The sequence below is a fragment of the Heloderma suspectum genome, chromosome 1, assembly GCF_057233095.1.
Source record: "Heloderma suspectum isolate Gila_16-S chromosome 1, 16-S_ref, whole genome shotgun sequence".
Taxonomy (NCBI): domain Eukaryota; kingdom Metazoa; phylum Chordata; class Lepidosauria; order Squamata; family Helodermatidae; genus Heloderma; species Heloderma suspectum.
This window is the reverse complement of record NC_139458.1, coordinates 231,281,899-231,304,081: the sequence shown is the minus strand read 5'-3', so window position 1 is coordinate 231,304,081 and position 22,183 is coordinate 231,281,899.

Sequence of the window (22,183 nt, the reverse complement as noted above, 5' to 3'; positions counted from 1 at the left end):
GGGCAGTATGTTATCCTCCAATGGCTCACTCAGTCTGTTTGACCAATCTAGGCTTTACCAAGACGTTGGTTCCTTCCTGGGAAGCCTAGTGTCCCCAACCCTAACCCTAATTTGAGTCTCAACCCTAATTTCCTGTTTAGACTGAAACATCGCCCCGTCCTCACGTTGTACTTATAGAGGGTCGGCACCCCTTTCTGATGACCTGCTCAGTTCGTTTCACCAAGCTAGTCTTCCCTAAGAACCTGGTTCCCTCCTCGGAAGCCAAGTCTCCCCAACCCTAACCCTAACTTGGGTTTTTACCCAAATTTTCTAGAGGAACTTTAACATCCCCCAGTCCACGCAGTGTACTAAAAGACAGGAGGGAACACATCCTGTTGGGCCACTCAATCGGTTTCAACATGCTTGGCTTTACAGATGCCCTGGTTCCATCCTGGGAAGCCAAGTCTCGCCAACCCTAACCCTAATTTGAGTCTCAACCCTAATTTCCTCTTTGGACTGAAACATACCGCCGTCCACAGAGTGTACCAAATGTCAGTATGGAAGACATCTTGATGTCCCCCTCAGGCTGATTCACCAAGTTAGGCTTCACCAAGAACCCGTTTCTTACCTAGGAAGCCCAGTTTCCCCAACCCTAACCCTAACTTGGGTTTTTACCCTACTTTATTTTGGGAATGAAACATCCCCTCGTCCACGCGGTGTACTAAAAGACAGGAGGCAACCCATCCTGCAGGCCCACTTATCCTATTTCTCCATGCTTGGCTTTTCCGAGGCCCTGGTTCACTCCAGGGAAGCCAAGTCTCCCGAACCCTAACCCTAACTTGAGTCTTAACCCTAATTTACTTGTGCAACTGTCACAAACCCCCATCCACAGGTTGTACTAAAAGACGGCAGGCATACCATTCCTTTGGCCCTCTCAGTCTGTTTCACCATGCTTGGCTTCAGCAACACCCTGTTTCCATTCTGGGAAGCCAAGTCTCCTGACCCCTAACCCTAAGTTGGGTCTGAACCCTAATTTCCTCTTGGGACTGAAACTTGTCCCTGTCCACAAGATGTACTAACAGGCAGTTAGTTAACCACCAATGGCTCACTCAGTCTGTTTGACCAATCTAGGCTTTACCAAGATGCTGGTTCCTTCCTGGGAAGCCTAGTGTCCCCAACTCTAACCCTAATTTGAGTCTCAACCCTTATTTCCTCTTTGGACTGAAACATACCGCCGTCCACAGAGTGTACCAAATGTCAGTATGGAAGACATCTTGATGTCCCCCTCAGGCTGATTCACCAAGCTAGGCTTCACCAAGAACCCGTTTCTTACCTAGGAAGCCCAGTTTCCCCAACCCTAACCCTAACTTGGGTTTTTACCCTACTTTATTTTGGGAATGAAACATCCCCTCGTCCACGCGGTGTACAAAAAGACAGGAGGCAACCCATCCTGCAGGCCCACTTATCCTATTTCTACATGCTTGGCTTTTCCGAGGCCCTGGTTCACTCCAGGGAAGCCAAGTCTCCCAAACCCTAACCCTAACTTGAGTCTTAACCCTAATTTACTTGTGCAACTGTCACAAACCCCCATCCACAGGTTGTACTAAAAGACGGCAGGCATACCATTCCTTTGGCCCTCTCAGTCTGTTTCACCATGCTTGGCTTCAGCAACACCCTGTTTCCATTCTGGGAAGCCAAGTCTCCTGACCCCTAACCCTAAGTTGGGTCTGAACCCTAATTTCCTCTTGGGACTGAAACTTGTCCCTGTCCACAAGATGTACTAACAGGCAGTTAGTTAACCACCAATGGCTCACTCAGTCTGTTTGACCAATCTAGGCTTTACCAAGATGCTGGTTCCTTCCTGGGAAGCCTAGTGTCCCCAACCCTAACCCTAATTTGAGTCTCAACCCTAATTTCCTGTTTAGACTGAAACATCGCCCCGTCCTCACGTTGTACTTATAGAGGGTCGGCACCCCTTTCTGATGACCTGCTCAGTTCGTTTCACCAAGCTAGTCTTCCCTAAGAACCTGGTTCCCTCCTCGGAAGCCAAGTCTCCCCAACCCTAACCCTAACTTGGGGTTTTACCCAAATTTTCTAGAGGAACTTTAACATCCCCCAGTCCACGCAGTGTACTAAAAGACAGGAGGGGACACATCCTGTTGGGCCACTCAATCTGTTTCAACATGCTTGGCTTTACAGATGCCCTGGTTCCATCCTGGGAAGCCAAGGCTAACCAACCCTAACCCTAATTTGAGTCTCAACCCTAATTTCCTCTTTGGACTGAAACATACCGCCGTCCACAGAGTGTACCAAATGTCAGTATGGAAGACATCTTGATGTCCCCCTCAGGCTGATTCACCCAGCTAGGCTTCACCAAGAACCCGTTTCTTACCTAGGAAGCCCAGTTACCCCAACCCTAACCCTAACTTGGGTTTTTACCCTACTTTATTTTGGGAATGAAACATCCCCTCGTCCACACGATGTACAAAAAGACAGGAGGCAACCCATCCTGCAGGCCCACTTATCCTATTTCTCCATGCTTGGCTTTTCCGAGGCCCTGGTTCACTGCAGGGAAGCCAAGTCTCCCGAACCCTAACCCTAACTTGAGTCTTAACCCTAATTTACTTGTGCAACTGTCACAAACCCCCATCCACAGGTTGTACTAAAAGACGGCAGGCATACCATTCCTTTGGCCCTCTCAGTCTGTTTCACCAGGCTTGGCTTCTGCAACACCCTGTTTCCATTCTGGGAAGCCAAGTCTCCTGACCCCTAACCCTAAGTTGGGTCTGAACCCTAATTTCCTCTTGGGACTGAAACTTGTCCCTGTCCACAAGCTGTACTAATGGGCAGTATGTTATCCTCCAATGGCTCACTCAGTCTGTTTGACCAATCTAGGCTTTACCAAGATGCTGGTTCCTTCCTGGGAAGCCTAGTGTCCCCAACCCTAACCCTAATTTGAGTCTCAACCCTAATTTCCTGTTTAGACTGAAACATCGCCCCGTCCTCACGTTCTACTTATAAAGGGTCGGCACCCCTTTCTGATGACCTGCTCAGTTAGTTTCACCAAGCTAGTCTTCCCTAAGAACCTGGTTCCCTCCTCGGAAGCCAAGTCTCCCCAACCCTAACCCTAACTTGGGTTTTTACCCAAAATTACTAGAGGAACTTTAACATCCCCCAGTCCACGCAGTGTACTAAAAGGCCCGAGGGAACACATCCTGTTGGGCCACTCAATCTGTTTCAACATGCTTGGCTTTACAGATGCCCTGGTTCCATCCTGGGAAGCCAAGTCTCGCCAAACCTAACCCTAATTTGATTCTCAACCCTAATTTCCTCTTTGGACTGAAACATACCGCTGTCCACAGAGTGTACCAAATGTCAGTATGGAAGACATCTTGATGTCCCCCTCAGGCTGATTCACCAAGCTAGGCTTCACCAAGAACCCGTTTCTTACTTAGGAAGCCCAGTTTCCCCAACCCTAACCCTAACTTGGGTTTTTACCCTACTTTATTTTGGGAATGAAACATCCCCTCGTCCACGCGGTGTACTAAAAGACAGGAGGCAACCCATCCTGCAGGCCCACTTATCCTATTTCTACATGCTTGGCTTTTCCGAGGCCCTGGTTCACTCCAGGGAAGCCAAGTCTCCCAAACCCTAACCCTAACTTGAGTCTTAACCCTAATTTGCTTGTGCAACTGTCACAAACCCCCATCCACAGGTAGTACTAAAAGACGGCAGGCATACCATTCCTTTGGCCCTCTCAGTCTGTTTCACCATGCTTGGCTTCAGCAACACCCTGTTTCCATTCTGGGAAGCCAAGTCTCCTGACCCCTAACCCTAAATTGGGTCTGAACCCTAATTTCCTCTTGGGACTGAAACTTGTCCCTGTCCACAAGATGTACTAACAGGCAGTTAGTTAACCACCAATGGCTCACTCAGTCTGTTTGACCAATCTAGGCTTTACCAAGACGCTGGTTCCTTCCTGGGAAGCCTAGTGTCCCCAATCCTAACCCTAATTTGAGTCTCAACCCTAATTTCCTGTTTTGACTGAAACATTGCCCCGTCCTCACGTTGTACTTATAGAGGGTCGGCACCCCTTTCTGATGACCTGCTCAGTTCGTTTCACCAAGCTAGTCTTCCCTAAGAACCTGGTTCCCTCCTCGGAAGCCAAGTCTCCCCAACCCTAACCCTAACTTGGGTTTTTACCCAAATTTTCTAGAGGAACTTTAACATCCCCCAGTCCACGCAGTGTACTAAAAGACAGGAGGGAACACATCCTGTTGGGCCACTCAATCGGTTTCAACATGCTTGGCTTTACAGATGCCCTGGTTCCATCCTGGGAAGCCAAGTCTCGCCAACCCTAACCCTAATTTGAGTCTCAACCCTAATTTCCTCTTTGGACTGAAACATACCGCCGTCCACAGAGTGTACCAAATGTCAGTATGGAAGACATCTTGATGTCCCCCTCAGGCTGATTCACCAAGTTAGGCTTCACCAAGAACCCGTTTCTTACCTAGGAAGCCCAGTTTCCCCAACCCTAACCCTAACTTGGGTTTTTACCCTACTTTATTTTGGGAATGAAACATCCCCTCGTCCACGCGGTGTACTAAAAGACAGGAGGCAACCCATCCTGCAGGCCCACTTATCCTATTTCTCCATGCTTGGCTTTTCCGAGGCCCTGGTTCACTCCAGGGAAGCCAAGTCTCCCGAACCCTAACCCTAACTTGAGTCTTAACCCTAATTTACTTGTGCAACTGTCACAAACCCCCATCCACAGGTTGTACTAAAAGACGGCAGGCATACCATTCCTTTGGCCCTCTCAGTCTGTTTCACCATGCTTGGCTTCAGCAACACCCTGTTTCCATTCTGGGAAGCCAAGTCTCCTGACCCCTAACCCTAAGTTGGGTCTGAACCCTAATTTCCTCTTGGGACTGAAACTTGTCCCTGTCCACAAGATGTACTAACAGGCAGTTAGTTAACCACCAATGGCTCACTCAGTCTGTTTGACCAATCTAGGCTTTACCGAGATGCTGGTTCCTTCCTGGGAAGCCTAGTGTCCCCAATCCTAACCCTAATTTGAGTCTCAACCCTAATTTCCTGTTTAGACTGAAACATCGCCCCGTCCTCACGTTGTACTTATAGAGGGTCGGCACCCCTTTCTGATGACCTGCTCAGTTCGTTTCACCAAGCTAGTCTTCCCTAAGAACCTGGTTCCCTCCTCGGACGCCAAGTCTCCCCAACCCTAACCCTAACTTGGGTTTTTACCCAAATTTTCTAGAGGAACTTTAACATCCCCCAGTCCACGCAGTGTACTAAAAGACAGGAGGGAACACATCCTGTTGGGCCACTCAATCTGTTTCAACATGCTTGGCTTTACAGACGCCCTGGTTCCATCCTAGGAAGCCAAGTCTCGCCAACCCTAACCCTAATTTGAGTCTCAACCCTAATTTCCTCTTGGGACTGAAACATGTCCCTGTCCACAAGCTGTACTAATGGGCAGTATGTTATCCTCCAATGGCTCACTCAGTCTGTTTGACCAATCTAGGCTTTACCAAGGCCCTGGTTCCTTACTGGGAAGCCTAGTGTCCCCAACCCTAACCCTAATTTGAGTCTCAACCCTAATTTCCTGTTTAGACTGAAACATCGCCCCGTCCTCACGTTGTACTTATAGAGGGTCGGCACCCCTTTCTGATGACCTGCTCAGTTCGTTTCACCAAGCTAGTCTTCCCTAAGAACCTGGTTCCCTCCTCGGAAGCCAAGTCTCCCCAACCCTAACCCTAACTTGGGTTTTTACCCAAATTTTCTAGAGGAACTTTAACATCCCCCAGTCCACGCAGTGTACTAAAAGACAGGAGGGAACACATCCTGTTGGGCCACTCAATCTGTTTCAACATGCTTGGCTTTACAGTGGCCCTGGTTCCATCCTGGGAAGCCAAGTTTCGCCAACCCTAACCCTAATTTGAGTCTCAACCCTAATTTCCTCTTTGGACTGAAACATACCGCCGTCCACAGAGTGTACCAAATGTCAGTATGGAAGACATCTTGATGTCCCCCTCAGGCTGATTCACCCAGCTAGGCTTCACCAAGAACCCGTTTCTTACCTAGGAAGCCCAGTTACCCCAACCCTAACCCTAACTTGGGTTTTTACCCTACTTTATTTTGGGAATGAAACATCCCCTCGTCCACACGATGTACAAAAAGACAGGAGGCAACCCATCCTGCAGGCCCACTTATCCTATTTCTCCATGCTTGGCTTTTCCGAGGCCCTGGTTCACTCCAGGGAAGCCAAGTCTCCCGAACCCTAACCCTAACTTGAGTCTTAACCCTAATTTACTTGTGCAACTGTCACAAACCCCCATCCACAGGTTGTACTAAAAGACGGCAGGCATACCATTCCTTTGGCCCTCTCAGTCTGTTTCACCAGGCTTGGCTTCTGCAACACCCTGTTTCCATTCTGGGAAGCCAAGTCTCCTGACCCCTAACCCTAAGTTGGGTCTGAACCCTAATTTCCTCTTGGGACTGAAACTTGTCCCTGTCCACAAGCTGTACTAATGGGCAGTATGTTATCCTCCAATGGCTCACTCAGTCTGTTTGACCAATCTAGGCTTTACCAAGATGCTGGTTCCTTCCTGGGAAGCCTAGTGTCCCCAACCCTAACCCTAATTTGAGTCTCAAGCCTAATTTCCTGTTTAGACTGAAACATCGCCCCGTCCTCACGTTCTACTTATAAAGGGTCGGCACCCCTTTCTGATGACCTGCTCAGTTCGTTTCACCAAGCTAGTCTTCCCTAAGAACCTGGTTCCCTCCTCGGAAGCCAAGTCTCCCCAACCCTAACCCTAACTTGGGTTTTTACCCAAAATTACTAGAGGAACTTTAACATCCCCCAGTCCACGCAGTGTACTAAAAGGCCCGAGGGAACACATCCTGTTGGGCCACTCAATCTGTTTCAACATGCTTGGCTTTACAGATGCCCTGGTTCCATCCTGGGAAGCCAAGTCTCGCCAAACCTAACCCTAATTTGATTCTCAACCCTAATTTCCTCTTTGGACTGAAACATACCGCTGTCCACAGAGTGTACCAAATGTCAGTATGGAAGACATCTTGATGTCCCCCTCAGGCTGATTCACCAAGCTAGGCTTCACCAAGAACCCGTTTCTTACTTAGGAAGCCCAGTTTCCCCAACCCTAACCCTAACTTGGGTTTTTACCCTACTTTATTTTGGGAATGAAACATCCCCTCGTCCACGCGGTGTACTAAAAGACAGGAGGCAACCCATCCTGCAGGCCCACTTATCCTATTTCTACATGCTTGGCTTTTCCGAGGCCCTGGTTCACTCCAGGGAAGCCAAGTCTCCCAAACCCTAACCCTAACTTGAGTCTTAACCCTAATTTGCTTGTGCAACTGTCACAAACCCCCATCCACAGGTAGTACTAAAAGACGGCAGGCATACCATTCCTTTGGCCCTCTCAGTCTGTTTCACCATGCTTGGCTTCAGCAACACCCTGTTTCCATTCTGGGAAGCCAAGTCTCCTGACCCCTAACCCTAAATTGGGTCTGAACCCTAATTTCCTCTTGGGACTGAAACTTGTCCCTGTCCACAAGATGTACTAACAGGCAGTTAGTTAACCACCAATGGCTCACTCAGTCTGTTTGACCAATCTAGGCTTTACCAAGACGCTGGTTCCTTCCTGGGAAGCCTAGTGTCCCCAATCCTAACCCTAATTTGAGTCTCAACCCTAATTTCCTGTTTTGACTGAAACATTGCCCCGTCCTCACGTTGTACTTATAGAGGGTCGGCACCCCTTTCTGATGACCTGCTCAGTTCGTTTCACCAAGCTAGTCTTCCCTAAGAACCTGGTTCCCTCCTCGGAAGCCAAGTCTCCCCAACCCTAACCCTAACTTGGGGTTTTACCCAAATTTTCTAGAGGAACTTTAACATCCCCCAGTCCACGCAGTGTACTAAAAGACAGGAGGGAACACATCCTGTTGGGCCACTCAATCGGTTTCAACATGCTTGGCTTTACAGATGCCCTGGTTCCATCCTGGGAAGCCAAGTCTCGCCAACCCTAACCCTAATTTGAGTCTCAACCCTAATTTCCTCTTTGGACTGAAACATACCGCCGTCCACAGAGTGTACCAAATGTCAGTATGGAAGACATCTTGATGTCCCCCTCAGGCTGATTCACCAAGTTAGGCTTCACCAAGAACCCGTTTCTTACCTAGGAAGCCCAGTTTCCCCAACCCTAACCCTAACTTGGGTTTTTACCCTACTTTATTTTGGGAATGAAACATCCCCTCGTCCACGCGGTGTACTAAAAGACAGGAGGCAACCCATCCTGCAGGCCCACTTATCCTATTTCTCCATGCTTGGCTTTTCCGAGGCCCTGGTTCACTCCAGGGAAGCCAAGTCTCCCGAACCCTAACCCTAACTTGAGTCTTAACCCTAATTTGCTTGTGCAACTGTCACAAACCCCCATCCACAGGTTGTACTAAAAGACGGCAGGCATACCATTCCTTTGGCCCTCTCAGTCTGTTTCACCATGCTTGGCTTCAGCAACACCCTGTTTCCATTCTGGGAAGCCAAGTCTCCTGACCCCTAACCCTAAGTTGGGTCTGAACCCTAATTTCCTCTTGGGACTGAAACTTGTCCCTGTCCACAAGATGTACTAACAGGCAGTTAGTTAACCACCAATGGCTCACTCAGTCTGTTTGACCAATCTAGGCTTTACCAAGATGCTGGTTCCTTCCTGGGAAGCCTAGTGTCCCCAACCCTAACCCTAATTTGAGTCTCAACCCTAATTTCCTGTTTAGACTGAAACATCGCCCCGTCCTCACGTTGTACTTATAGAGGGTCGGCACCCCTTTCTGATGACCTGCTCAGTTCGTTTCACCAAGCTAGTCTTCCCTAAGAACCTGGTTCCCTCCTCGGAAGCCAAGTCTCCCCAACCCTAACCCTAACTTGGGTTTTTACCCAAATTTTCTAGAGGAACTTTAACATCCCCCAGTCCACGCAGTGTACTAAAAGACAGGAGGGGACACATCCTGTTGGGCCACTCAATCTGTTTCAACATGCTTGGCTTTACAGATGCCCTGGTTCCATCCTGGGAAGCCAAGGCTAACCAACCCTAACCCTAATTTGAGTCTCAATCCTAAGTTCCTCTTTGGACTGAAACATACCGCCGTCCATAGAGTGTACCAAATGTCAGTATGGAAGACATCTTGATGTCCCCCTCAGGCTGATTCACCCAGCTAGGCTTCACCAAGAACCTGTTTCTTACCTAGGAAGCCCAGTTTCCCCAACCCTAACCCTAACTTGGGTTTTTACCCTACTTTATTTTGGGAATGATACATCCCCTCGTCCACGCGGTGTACTAAAAGACAGGAGGCAACCCATCCTGCAGGCCCACTTATCCTATTTCTACATGCTTGGCTTTTCCGAGGCCCTGGTTCACTCCAGGGAAGCCAAGTCTCCCAAACCCTAACCCTAACTTGAGTCTTAACCCTAATTTGCTTGTGCAACTGTCACAAACCCCCATCCAAAGGTTGTACTAAAAGACAGCAGGCATACCATTCCTTTGGCCCTCTCAGTCTGTTTCACCATGCTTGGCTTCAGCAACACCCTGTTTCCATTCTGGGAAGCCAAGTCTCCTGACCCCTAACCCTAAGTTGGGTCTGAACCCTAATTTCCTCTTGGGACTGAAACTTGTCCCTGTCCACAAGATGTACTAACAGGCAGTTAGTTAACCACCAATGGCTCACTCAGTCTGTTTGACCAATCTAGGCTTTACCAAGACGCTGGTTCCTTCCTGGGAAGCCTAGTGTCCCCAATCCTAACCCTAATTTGAGTCTCAACCCTAATTTCCTGTTTTGACTGAAACATCGCCCCGTCCTCACGTTGTACTTATAGAGGGTCGGCACCCCTTTCTGATGACCTGCTCAGTTCGTTTCACCAAGCTAGTCTTCCCTAAGAACCTGGTTCCCTCCTCGGAAGCCAAGTCTCCCCAACCCTAACCCTAACTTGGGTTTTTACCCAAATTTTCTAGAGGAACTTTAACATCCCCCAGTCCACGCAGTGTACTAAAAGACAGGAGGGAACACATCCTGTTGGGCCACTCAATCGGTTTCAACATGCTTGGCTTTACAGACGCCCTGGTTCCATCCTGGGAAGCCAAGTCTCGCCAACCCTAACCCTAATTTGAGTCTCAACCCTAATTTCCTCTTGGGACTGAAACATGTCCCTGTCCACAAGCTGTACTAATGGGCAGTATGTTATCCTCTAATGGCTCACTCAGTCTGTTTGACCAATCTAGGCTTTACCAAGACGTTGGTTCCTTCCTGGGAAGCCTAGTGTCCCCAACCCTAACCCTAATTTGAGTCTCAACCCTAATTTCCTGTTTAGACTGAAACATCGCCCCGTCCTCACGTTGTACTTATAGAGGGTCGGCACCCCTTTCTGATGACCTGCTCAGTTCGTTTCACCAAGCTAGTCTTCCCTAAGAACCTGGTTCCCTCCTCGGAAGCCAAGTCTCCCCAACCCTAACCCTAACTTGGGTTTTTACCCAAATTTTCTAGAGGAACTTTAACATCCCCCAGTCCACGCAGTGTACTAAAAGACAGGAGGGAACACATCCTGTTGGGCCACTCAATCGGTTTCAACATGCTTGGCTTTACAGATGCCCTGGTTCCATCCTGGGAAGCCAAGTCTCGCCAACCCTAACCCTAATTTGAGTCTCAACCCTAATTTCCTCTTTGGACTGAAACATACCGCCGTCCACAGAGTGTACCAAATGTCAGTATGGAAGACATCTTGATGTCCCCCTCAGGCTGATTCACCAAGTTAGGCTTCACCAAGAACCCGTTTCTTACCTAGGAAGCCCAGTTTCCCCAACCCTAACCCTAACTTGGGTTTTTACCCTACTTTATTTTGGGAATGAAACATCCCCTCGTCCACGCGGTGTACTAAAAGACAGGAGGCAACCCATCCTGCAGGCCCACTTATCCTATTTCTCCATGCTTGGCTTTTCCGAGGCCCTGGTTCACTCCAGGGAAGCCAAGTCTCCCGAACCCTAACCCTAACTTGAGTCTTAACCCTAATTTACTTGTGCAACTGTCACAAACCCCCATCCACAGGTTGTACTAAAAGACGGCAGGCATACCATTCCTTTGGCCCTCTCAGTCTGTTTCACCATGCTTGGCTTCAGCAACACCCTGTTTCCATTCTGGGAAGCCAAGTCTCCTGACCCCTAACCCTAAGTTGGGTCTGAACCCTAATTTCCTCTTGGGACTGAAACTTGTCCCTGTCCACAAGATGTACTAACAGGCAGTTAGTTAACCACCAATGGCTCACTCAGTCTGTTTGACCAATCTAGGCTTTACCAAGATGCTGGTTCCTTCCTGGGAAGCCTAGTGTCCCCAACTCTAACCCTAATTTGAGTCTCAACCCTTATTTCCTCTTTGGACTGAAACATACCGCCGTCCACAGAGTGTACCAAATGTCAGTATGGAAGACATCTTGATGTCCCCCTCAGGCTGATTCACCAAGCTAGGCTTCACCAAGAACCCGTTTCTTACCTAGGAAGCCCAGTTTCCCCAACCCTAACCCTAACTTGGGTTTTTACCCTACTTTATTTTGGGAATGAAACATCCCCTCGTCCACGCGGTGTACAAAAAGACAGGAGGCAACCCATCCTGCAGGCCCACTTATCCTATTTCTACATGCTTGGCTTTTCCGAGGCCCTGGTTCACTCCAGGGAAGCCAAGTCTCCCAAACCCTAACCCTAACTTGAGTCTTAACCCTAATTTACTTGTGCAACTGTCACAAACCCCCATCCACAGGTTGTACTAAAAGACGGCAGGCATACCATTCCTTTGGCCCTCTCAGTCTGTTTCACCATGCTTGGCTTCAGCAACACCCTGTTTCCATTCTGGGAAGCCAAGTCTCCTGACCCCTAACCCTAAGTTGGGTCTGAACCCTAATTTCCTCTTGGGACTGAAACTTGTCCCTGTCCACAAGATGTACTAACAGGCAGTTAGTTAACCACCAATGGCTCACTCAGTCTGTTTGACCAATCTAGGCTTTACCAAGATGCTGGTTCCTTCCTGGGAAGCCTAGTGTCCCCAACCCTAACCCTAATTTGAGTCTCAACCCTAATTTCCTGTTTAGACTGAAACATCGCCCCGTCCTCACGTTGTACTTATAGAGGTCGGCACCCATTTCTGATGACCTGCTCAGTTCGTTTGACCAAGCTAGTCTTCCCTAAGAACCTGGTTCCCTCCTCGGAAGCCAAGTCTCCCCAACCCTAACCCTAACTTGGGTTTTTACCCAAATTTTCTAGAGGAACTTTAACATCCCCCAGTCCACGCAGTGTACTAAAAGACAGGAGGGAACACATCCTGTTGGGCCACTCAATCGGTTTCAACATGCTTGGCTTTACAGATGCCCTGGTTCCATCCTGGGAAGCCAAGTCTCGCCAACCCTAACCCTAATTTGAGTCTCAACCCTAATTTCCTCTTTGGACTGAAACATACCGCCGTCCACAGAGTGTACCAAATGTCAGTATGGAAGACATCTTGATGTCCCCCTCAGGCTGATTCACCAAGTTAGGCTTCACCAAGAACCCGTTTCTTACCTAGGAAGCCCAGTTTCCCCAACCCTAACCCTAACTTGGGTTTTTACCCTACTTTATTTTGGGAATGAAACATCCCCTCGTCCACGCGGTGTACTAAAAGACAGGAGGCAACCCATCCTGCAGGCCCACCTATCCTATTTCTCCATGCTTGGCTTTTCCGAGGCCCTGGTTCACTCCAGGGAAGCCAAGTCTCCCGAACCCTAACCCTAACTTGAGTCTTAACCCTAATTTACTTGTGCAACTGTCACAAACCCCCATCCACAGGTTGTACTAAAAGACGGCAGGCATACCATTCCTTTGGCCCTCTCAGTCTGTTTCACCATGCTTGGCTTCAGCAACACCCTGTTTCCATTCTGGGAAGCCAAGTCTCCTGACCCCTAACCCTAAGTTGGGTCTGAACCCTAATTTCCTCTTGGGACTGAAACTTGTCCCTGTCCACAAGATGTACTAACAGGCAGTTAGTTAACCACCAATGGCTCACTCAGTCTGTTTGACCAATCTAGGCTTTACCAAGACGCTGGTTCCTTCCTGGGAAGCCTAGTGTCCCCAATCCTAACCCTAATTTGAGTCTCAACCCTAATTTCCTGTTTTGACTGAAACATCGCCCCGTCCTCACGTTGTACTTATAGAGGGTCGGCACCCCTTTCTGATGACCTGCTCAGTTCGTTTCACCAAGCTAGTCTTCCCTAAGAACCTGGTTCCCTCCTCGGAAGCCAAGTCTCCCCAACCCTAACCCTAACTTGGGTTTTTACCCAAATTTTCTAGAGGAACTTTAACATCCCCCAGTCCACGCAGTGTACTAAAAGACAGGAGGGAACACATCCTGTTGGGCCACTCAATCGGTTTCAACATGCTTGGCTTTACAGACGCCCTGGTTCCATCCTGGGAAGCCAAGTCTCGCCAACCCTAACCCTAATTTGAGTCTCAACCCTAATTTCCTCTTGGGACTGAAACATGTCCCTGTCCACAAGCTGTACTAATGGGCAGTATGTTATCCTCCAATGGCTCACTCAGTCTGTTTGACCAATCTAGGCTTTACCAAGACGTTGGTTCCTTCCTGGGAAGCCTAGTGTCCCCAACCCTAACCCTAATTTGAGTCTCAACCCTAATTTCCTGTTTAGACTGAAACATCGCCCCGTCCTCACGTTGTACTTATAGAGGGTCGGCACCCCTTTCTGATGACCTGCTCAGTTCGTTTCACCAAGCTAGTCTTCCCTAAGAACCTGGTTCCCTCCTCGGAAGCCAAGTCTCCCCAACCCTAACCCTAACTTGGGTTTTTACCCAAATTTTCTAGAGGAACTTTAACATCCCCCAGTCCACGCAGTGTACTAAAAGACAGGAGGGAACACATCCTGTTGGGCCACTCAATCGGTTTCAACATGCTTGGCTTTACAGATGCCCTGGTTCCATCCTGGGAAGCCAAGTCTCGCCAACCCTAACCCTAATTTGAGTCTCAACCCTAATTTCCTCTTTGGACTGAAACATACCGCCGTCCACAGAGTGTACCAAATGTCAGTATGGAAGACATCTTGATGTCCCCCTCAGGCTGATTCACCAAGTTAGGCTTCACCAAGAACCCGTTTCTTACCTAGGAAGCCCAGTTTCCCCAACCCTAACCCTAACTTGGGTTTTTACCCTACTTTATTTTGGGAATGAAACATCCCCTCGTCCACGCGGTGTACTAAAAGACAGGAGGCAACCCATCCTGCAGGCCCACTTATCCTATTTCTCCATGCTTGGCTTTTCCGAGGCCCTGGTTCACTCCAGGGAAGCCAAGTCTCCCGAACCCTAACCCTAACTTGAGTCTTAACCCTAATTTACTTGTGCAACTGTCACAAACCCCCATCCACAGGTTGTACTAAAAGACGGCAGGCATACCATTCCTTTGGCCCTCTCAGTCTGTTTCACCATGCTTGGCTTCAGCAACACCCTGTTTCCATTCTGGGAAGCCAAGTCTCCTGACCCCTAACCCTAAGTTGGGTCTGAACCCTAATTTCCTCTTGGGACTGAAACTTGTCCCTGTCCACAAGATGTACTAACAGGCAGTTAGTTAACCACCAATGGCTCACTCAGTCTGTTTGACCAATCTAGGCTTTACCAAGATGCTGGTTCCTTCCTGGGAAGCCTAGTGTCCCCAACTCTAACCCTAATTTGAGTCTCAACCCTTATTTCCTCTTTGGACTGAAACATACCGCCGTCCACAGAGTGTACCAAATGTCAGTATGGAAGACATCTTGATGTCCCCCTCAGGCTGATTCACCAAGCTAGGCTTCACCAAGAACCCGTTTCTTACCTAGGAAGCCCAGTTTCCCCAACCCTAACCCTAACTTGGGTTTTTACCCTACTTTATTTTGGGAATGAAACATCCCCTCGTCCACGCGGTGTACAAAAAGACAGGAGGCAACCCATCCTGCAGGCCCACTTATCCTATTTCTACATGCTTGGCTTTTCCGAGGCCCTGGTTCACTCCAGGGAAGCCAAGTCTCCCAAACCCTAACCCTAACTTGAGTCTTAACCCTAATTTACTTGTGCAACTGTCACAAACCCCCATCCACAGGTTGTACTAAAAGACGGCAGGCATACCATTCCTTTGGCCCTCTCAGTCTGTTTCACCATGCTTGGCTTCAGCAACACCCTGTTTCCATTCTGGGAAGCCAAGTCTCCTGACCCCTAACCCTAAGTTGGGTCTGAACCCTAATTTCCTCTTGGGACTGAAACTTGTCCCTGTCCACAAGATGTACTAACAGGCAGTTAGTTAACCACCAATGGCTCACTCAGTCTGTTTGACCAATCTAGGCTTTACCAAGATGCTGGTTCCTTCCTGGGAAGCCTAGTGTCCCCAACCCTAACCCTAATTTGAGTCTCAACCCTAATTTCCTGTTTAGACTGAAACATCGCCCCGTCCTCACGTTGTACTTATAGAGGGTCGGCACCCCTTTCTGATGACCTGCTCAGTTCGTTTCACCAAGCTAGTCTTCCCTAAGAACCTGGTTCCCTCCTCGGAAGCCAAGTCTCCCCAACCCTAACCCTAACTTGGGGTTTTACCCAAATTTTCTAGAGGAACTTTAACATCCCCCAGTCCACGCAGTGTACTAAAAGACAGGAGGGGACACATCCTGTTGGGCCACTCAATCTGTTTCAACATGCTTGGCTTTACAGATGCCCTGGTTCCATCCTGGGAAGCCAAGGCTAACCAACCCTAAACCTAATTTGAGTCTCAATCCTAAGTTCCTCTTTGGACTGAAACATACCGCCGTCCATAGAGTGTACCAAATGTCAGTATGGAAGACATCTTGATGTCCCCCTCAGGCTGATTCACCCAGCTAGGCTTCACCAAGAACCTGTTTCTTACCTAGGAAGCCCAGTTTCCCCAACCCTAACCCTAACTTGGGTTTTTACCCTACTTTATTTTGGGAATGATACATCCCCTCGTCCACGCGGTGTACTAAAAGACAGGAGGCAACCCATCCTGCAGGCCCACTTATCCTATTTCTACATGCTTGGCTTTTCCGAGGCCCTGGTTCACTCCAGGGAAGCCAAGTCTCCCAAACCCTAACCCTAACTTGAGTCTTAACCCTAATTTGCTTGTGCAACTGTCACAAACCCCCATCCAAAGGTTGTACTAAAAGACGGCAGGCATACCATTCCTTTGGCCCTCTCAGTCTGTTTCACCATGCTTGGCTTCAGCAACACCCTGTTTCCATTCTGGGAAGCCAAGTCTCCTGACCCCTAACCCTAAGTTGGGTCTGAACCCTAATTTCCTCTTGGGACTGAAAGTTGTCCCTGTCCACAAGATGTACTAACAGGCAGTTAGTTAACCACCAATGGCTCACTCAGTCTGTTTGACCAATCTAGGCTTTACCAAGACGCTGGTTCCTTCCTGGGAAGCCTAGTGTCCCCAATCCTAACCCTAATTTGAGTCTCAACCCTAATTTCCTGTTTTGACTGAAACATCGCCCCGTCCTCACGTTGTACTTATAGAGGGTCGGCACCCCTTTCTGATGACCTGCTCAGTTCGTTTCACCAAGCTAGTCTTCCCTAAGAACCTGGTTCCCTCCTCGGAAGCCAAGTCTCCCCAACCCTAACCCTAACTTGGGTTTTTACCCAAATATTCTAGAGGAACTTTAACATCCCCCAGTCCACGCAGTGTACTAAAAGACAGGAGGGAACACATCCTGTTGGGCCACTCAATCGGTTTCAACATGCTTGGCTTTACAGACGCCCTGGTTCCATCCTGGGAAGCCAAGTCTCGCCAACCCTAACCCTAATTTGAGTCTCAACCCTAATTTCCTCTTGGGACTGAAACATGTCCCTGTCCACAAGCTGTACTAATGGGCAGTATGTTATCCTCCAATGGCTCACTCAGTCTGTTTGACCAATCTAGGCTTTACCAAGACGTTGGTTCCTTCCTGGGAAGCCTAGTGTCCCCAACCCTAACCCTAATTTGAGTCTCAACCCTAATTTCCTGTTTAGACTGAAACATCGCCCCGTCCTCACGTTGTACTTATAGAGGGTCGGCACCCCTTTCTGATGACCTGCTCAGTTCGTTTCACCAAGCTAGTCTTCCCTAAGAACCTGGTTCCCTCCTCGGAAGCCAAGTCTCCCCAACCCTAACCCTAACTTGGGTTTTTACCCAAATTTTCTAGAGGAACTTTAACATCCCCCAGTCCACGCAGTGTACTAAAAGACAGGAGGGAACACATCCTGTTGGGCCACTCAATCGGTTTCAACATGCTTGGCTTTACAGATGCCCTGGTTCCATCCTGGGAAGCCAAGTCTCGCCAACCCTAACCCTAATTTGAGTCTCAACCCTAATTTCCTCTTTGGACTGAAACATACCGCCGTCCACAGAGTGTACCAAATGTCAGTATGGAAGACGTCTTGATGTCCCCCTCAGGCTGATTCACCAAGTTAGGCTTCACCAAGAACCCGTTTCTTACCTAGGAAGCCCAGTTTCCCCAACCCTAACCCTAACTTGGGTTTTTACCCTACTTTATTTTGGGAATGAAACATCCCCTCGTCCACGCGGTGTACTAAAAGACAGGAGGCAACCCATCCTGCAGGCCCACTTATCCTATTTCTCCATGCTTGGCTTTTCCGAGGCCCTGGTTCACTCCAGGGAAGCCAAGTCTCCCGAACCCTAACCCTAACTTGAGTCTTAACCCTAATTTACTTGTGCAACTGTCACAAACCCCCATCCACAGGTTGTACTAAAAGACGGCAGGCATACCATTCCTTTGGCCCTCTCAGTCTGTTTCACCATGCTTGGCTTCAGCAACACCCTGTTTCCATTCTGGGAAGCCAAGTCTCCTGACCCCTAACCCTAAGTTGGGTCTGAACCCTAATTTCCTCTTGGGACTGAAACTTGTCCCTGTCCACAAGATGTACTAACAGGCAGTTAGTTAACCACCAATGGCTCACTCAGTCTGTTTGACCAATCTAGGCTTTACCAAGATGCTGGTTCCTTCCTGGGAAGCCTAGTGTCCCCAACTCTAACCCTAATTTGAGTCTCAACCCTTATTTCCTCTTTGGACTGAAACATACCGCCGTCCACAGAGTGTACCAAATGTCAGTATGGAAGACATCTTGATGTCCCCCTCAGGCTGATTCACCAAGCTAGGCTTCACCAAGAACCCGTTTCTTACCTAGGAAGCCCAGTTTCCCCAACCCTAACCCTAACTTGGGTTTTTACCCTACTTTATTTTGGGAATGAAACATCCCCTCGTCCACGCGGTGTACAAAAAGACAGGAGGCAACCCATCCTGCAGGCCCACTTATCCTATTTCTACATGCTTGGCTTTTCCGAGGCCCTGGTTCACTCCAGGGAAGCCAAGTCTCCCAAACCCTAACCCTAACTTGAGTCTTAACCCTAATTTACTTGTGCAACTGTCACAAACCCCCATCCACAGGTTGTACTAAAAGACGGCAGGCATACCATTCCTTTGGCCCTCTCAGGCTGTTTCACCATGCTTGGCTTCAGCAACACCCTGTTTCCATTCTGGGAAGCCAAGTCTCCTGACCCCTAACCCTAAGTTGGGTCTGAACCCTAATTTCCTCTTGGGACTGAAAGTTGTCCCTGTCCACAAGATGTACTAACAGGCAGTTAGTTAACCACCAATGGCTCACTCAGTCTGTTTGACCAATCTAGGCTTTACCAAGATGCTGGTTCCTTCCTGGGAAGCCTAGTGTCCCCAACCCTAACCCTAATTTGAGTCTCAACCCTAATTTCCTGTTTAGACTGAAACATCGCCCCGTCCTCACGTTGTACTTATAGAGGGTCGGCACCCCTTTCTGATGACCTGCTCAGTTCGTTTCACCAAGCTAGTCTTCCCTAAGAACCTGGTTCCCTCCTCGGAAGCCAAGTCTCCCCAACCCTAACCCTAACTTGGGGTTTTACCCAAATTTTCTAGAGGAACTTTAACATCCCCCAGTCCACGCAGTGTACTAAAAGACAGGAGGGGACACATCCTGTTGGGCCACTCAATCTGTTTCAACATGCTTGGCTTTACAGATGCCCTGGTTCCATCCTGGGAAGCCAAGGCTAACCAACCCTAACCCTAATTTGAGTCTCAACCCTAATTTCCTCTTTGGACTGAAACATACCGCCGTCCACAGAGTGTACCAAATGTCAGTATGGAAGACATCTTGATGTCCCCCTCAGGCTGATTCACCCAGCTAGGCTTCACCAAGAACCCGTTTCTTACCTAGGAAGCCCAGTTACCCCAACCCTAACCCTAACTTGGGTTTTTACCCTACTTTATTTTGGGAATGAAACATCCCCTCGTCCACACGATGTACAAAAAGACAGGAGGCAACCCATCCTGCAGGCCCACTTATCCTATTTCTCCATGCTTGGCTTTTCCGAGGCCCTGGTTCACTGCAGGGAAGCCAAGTCTCCCGAACCCTAACCCTAACTTGAGTCTTAACCCTAATTTACTTGTGCAACTGTCACAAACCCCCATCCACAGGTTGTACTAAAAGACGGCAGGCATACCATTCCTTTGGCCCTCTCAGTCTGTTTCACCAGGCTTGGCTTCTGCAACACCCTGTTTCCATTCTGGGAAGCCAAGTCTCCTGACCCCTAACCCTAAGTTGGGTCTGAACCCTAATTTCCTCTTGGGACTGAAACTTGTCCCTGTCCACAAGCTGTACTAATGGGCAGTATGTTATCCTCCAATGGCTCACTCAGTCTGTTTGACCAATCTAGGCTTTACCAAGATGCTGGTTCCTTCCTGGGAAGCCTAGTGTCCCCAACCCTAACCCTAATTTGAGTCTCAACCCTAATTTCCTGTTTAGACTGAAACATCGCCCCGTCCTCACGTTCTACTTATAAAGGGTCGGCACCCCTTTCTGATGACCTGCTCAGTTAGTTTCACCAAGCTAGTCTTCCCTAAGAACCTGGTTCCCTCCTCGGAAGCCAAGTCTCCCCAACCCTAACCCTAACTTGGGTTTTTACCCAAAATTACTAGAGGAACTTTAACATCCCCCAGTCCACGCAGTGTACTAAAAGGCCCGAGGGAACACATCCTGTTGGGCCACTCAATCTGTTTCAACATGCTTGGCTTTACAGATGCCCTGGTTCCATCCTGGGAAGCCAAGTCTCGCCAAACCTAACCCTAATTTGATTCTCAACCCTAATTTCCTCTTTGGACTGAAACATACCGCTGTCCACAGAGTGTACCAAATGTCAGTATGGAAGACATCTTGATGTCCCCCTCAGGCTGATTCACCAAGCTAGGCTTCACCAAGAACCCGTTTCTTACTTAGGAAGCCCAGTTTCCCCAACCCTAACCCTAACTTGGGTTTTTACCCTACTTTATTTTGGGAATGAAACATCCCCTCGTCCACGCGGTGTACTAAAAGACAGGAGGCAACCCATCCTGCAGGCCCACTTATCCTATTTCTACATGCTTGGCTTTTCCGAGGCCCTGGTTCACTCCAGGGAAGCCAAGTCTCCCAAACCCTAACCCTAACTTGAGTCTTAACCCTAATTTGCTTGTGCAACTGTCACAAACCCCCATCCACAGGTAGTACTAAAAGACGGCAGGCATACCATTCCTTTGGCCCTCTCAGTCTGTTTCACCATGCTTGGCTTCAGCAACACCCTGTTTCCATTCTGGGAAGCCAAGTCTCCTGACCCCTAACCCTAAATTGGGTCTGAACCCTAATTTCCTCTTGGGACTGAAACTTGTCCCTGTCCACAAGATGTACTAACAGGCAGTTAGTTAACCACCAATGGCTCACTCAGTCTGTTTGACCAATCTAGGCTTTACCAAGACGCTGGTTCCTTCCTGGGAAGCCTAGTGTCCCCAATCCTAACCCTAATTTGAGTCTCAACCCTAATTTCCTGTTTTGACTGAAACATTGCCCCGTCCTCACGTTGTACTTATAGAGGGTCGGCACCCCTTTCTGATGACCTGCTCAGTTCGTTTCACCAAGCTAGTCTTCCCTAAGAACCTGGTTCCCTCCTCGGAAGCCAAGTCTCCCCAACCCTAACCCTAACTTGGGTTTTTACCCAAATTTTCTAGAGGAACTTTAACATCCCCCAGTCCACGCAGTGTACTAAAAGACAGGAGGGAACACATCCTGTTGGGCCACTCAATCGGTTTCAACATGCTTGGCTTTACAGATGCCCTGGTTCCATCCTGGGAAGCCAAGTCTCGCCAACCCTAACCCTAATTTGAGTCTCAACCCTAATTTCCTCTTTGGACTGAAACATACCGCCGTCCACAGAGTGTACCAAATGTCAGTATGGAAGACATCTTGATGTCCCCCTCAGGCTGATTCACCAAGTTAGGCTTCACCAAGAACCCGTTTCTTACCTAGGAAGCCCAGTTTCCCCAACCCTAACCCTAACTTGGGTTTTTACCCTACTTTATTTTGGGAATGAAACATCCCCTCGTCCACGCGGTGTACTAAAAGACAGGAGGCAACCCATCCTGCAGGCCCACTTATCCTATTTCTCCATGCTTGGCTTTTCCGAGGCCCTGGTTCACTCCAGGGAAGCCAAGTCTCCCGAACCCTAACCCTAACTTGAGTCTTAACCCTAATTTACTTGTGCAACTGTCACAAACCCCCATCCACAGGTTGTACTAAAAGACGGCAGGCATACCATTCCTTTGGCCCTCTCAGTCTGTTTCACCATGCTTGGCTTCAGCAACACCCTGTTTCCATTCTGGGAAGCCAAGTCTCCTGACCCCTAACCCTAAGTTGGGTCTGAACCCTAATTTCCTCTTGGGACTGAAACTTGTCCCTGTCCACAAGATGTACTAACAGGCAGTTAGTTAACCACCAATGGCTCACTCAGTCTGTTTGACCAATCTAGGCTTTACCGAGATGCTGGTTCCTTCCTGGGAAGCCTAGTGTCCCCAATCCTAACCCTAATTTGAGTCTCAACCCTAATTTCCTGTTTAGACTGAAACATCGCCCCGTCCTCACGTTGTACTTATAGAGGGTCGGCACCCCTTTCTGATGACCTGCTCAGTTCGTTTCACCAAGCTAGTCTTCCCTAAGAACCTGGTTCCCTCCTCGGACGCCAAGTCTCCCCAACCCTAACCCTAACTTGGGTTTTTACCCAA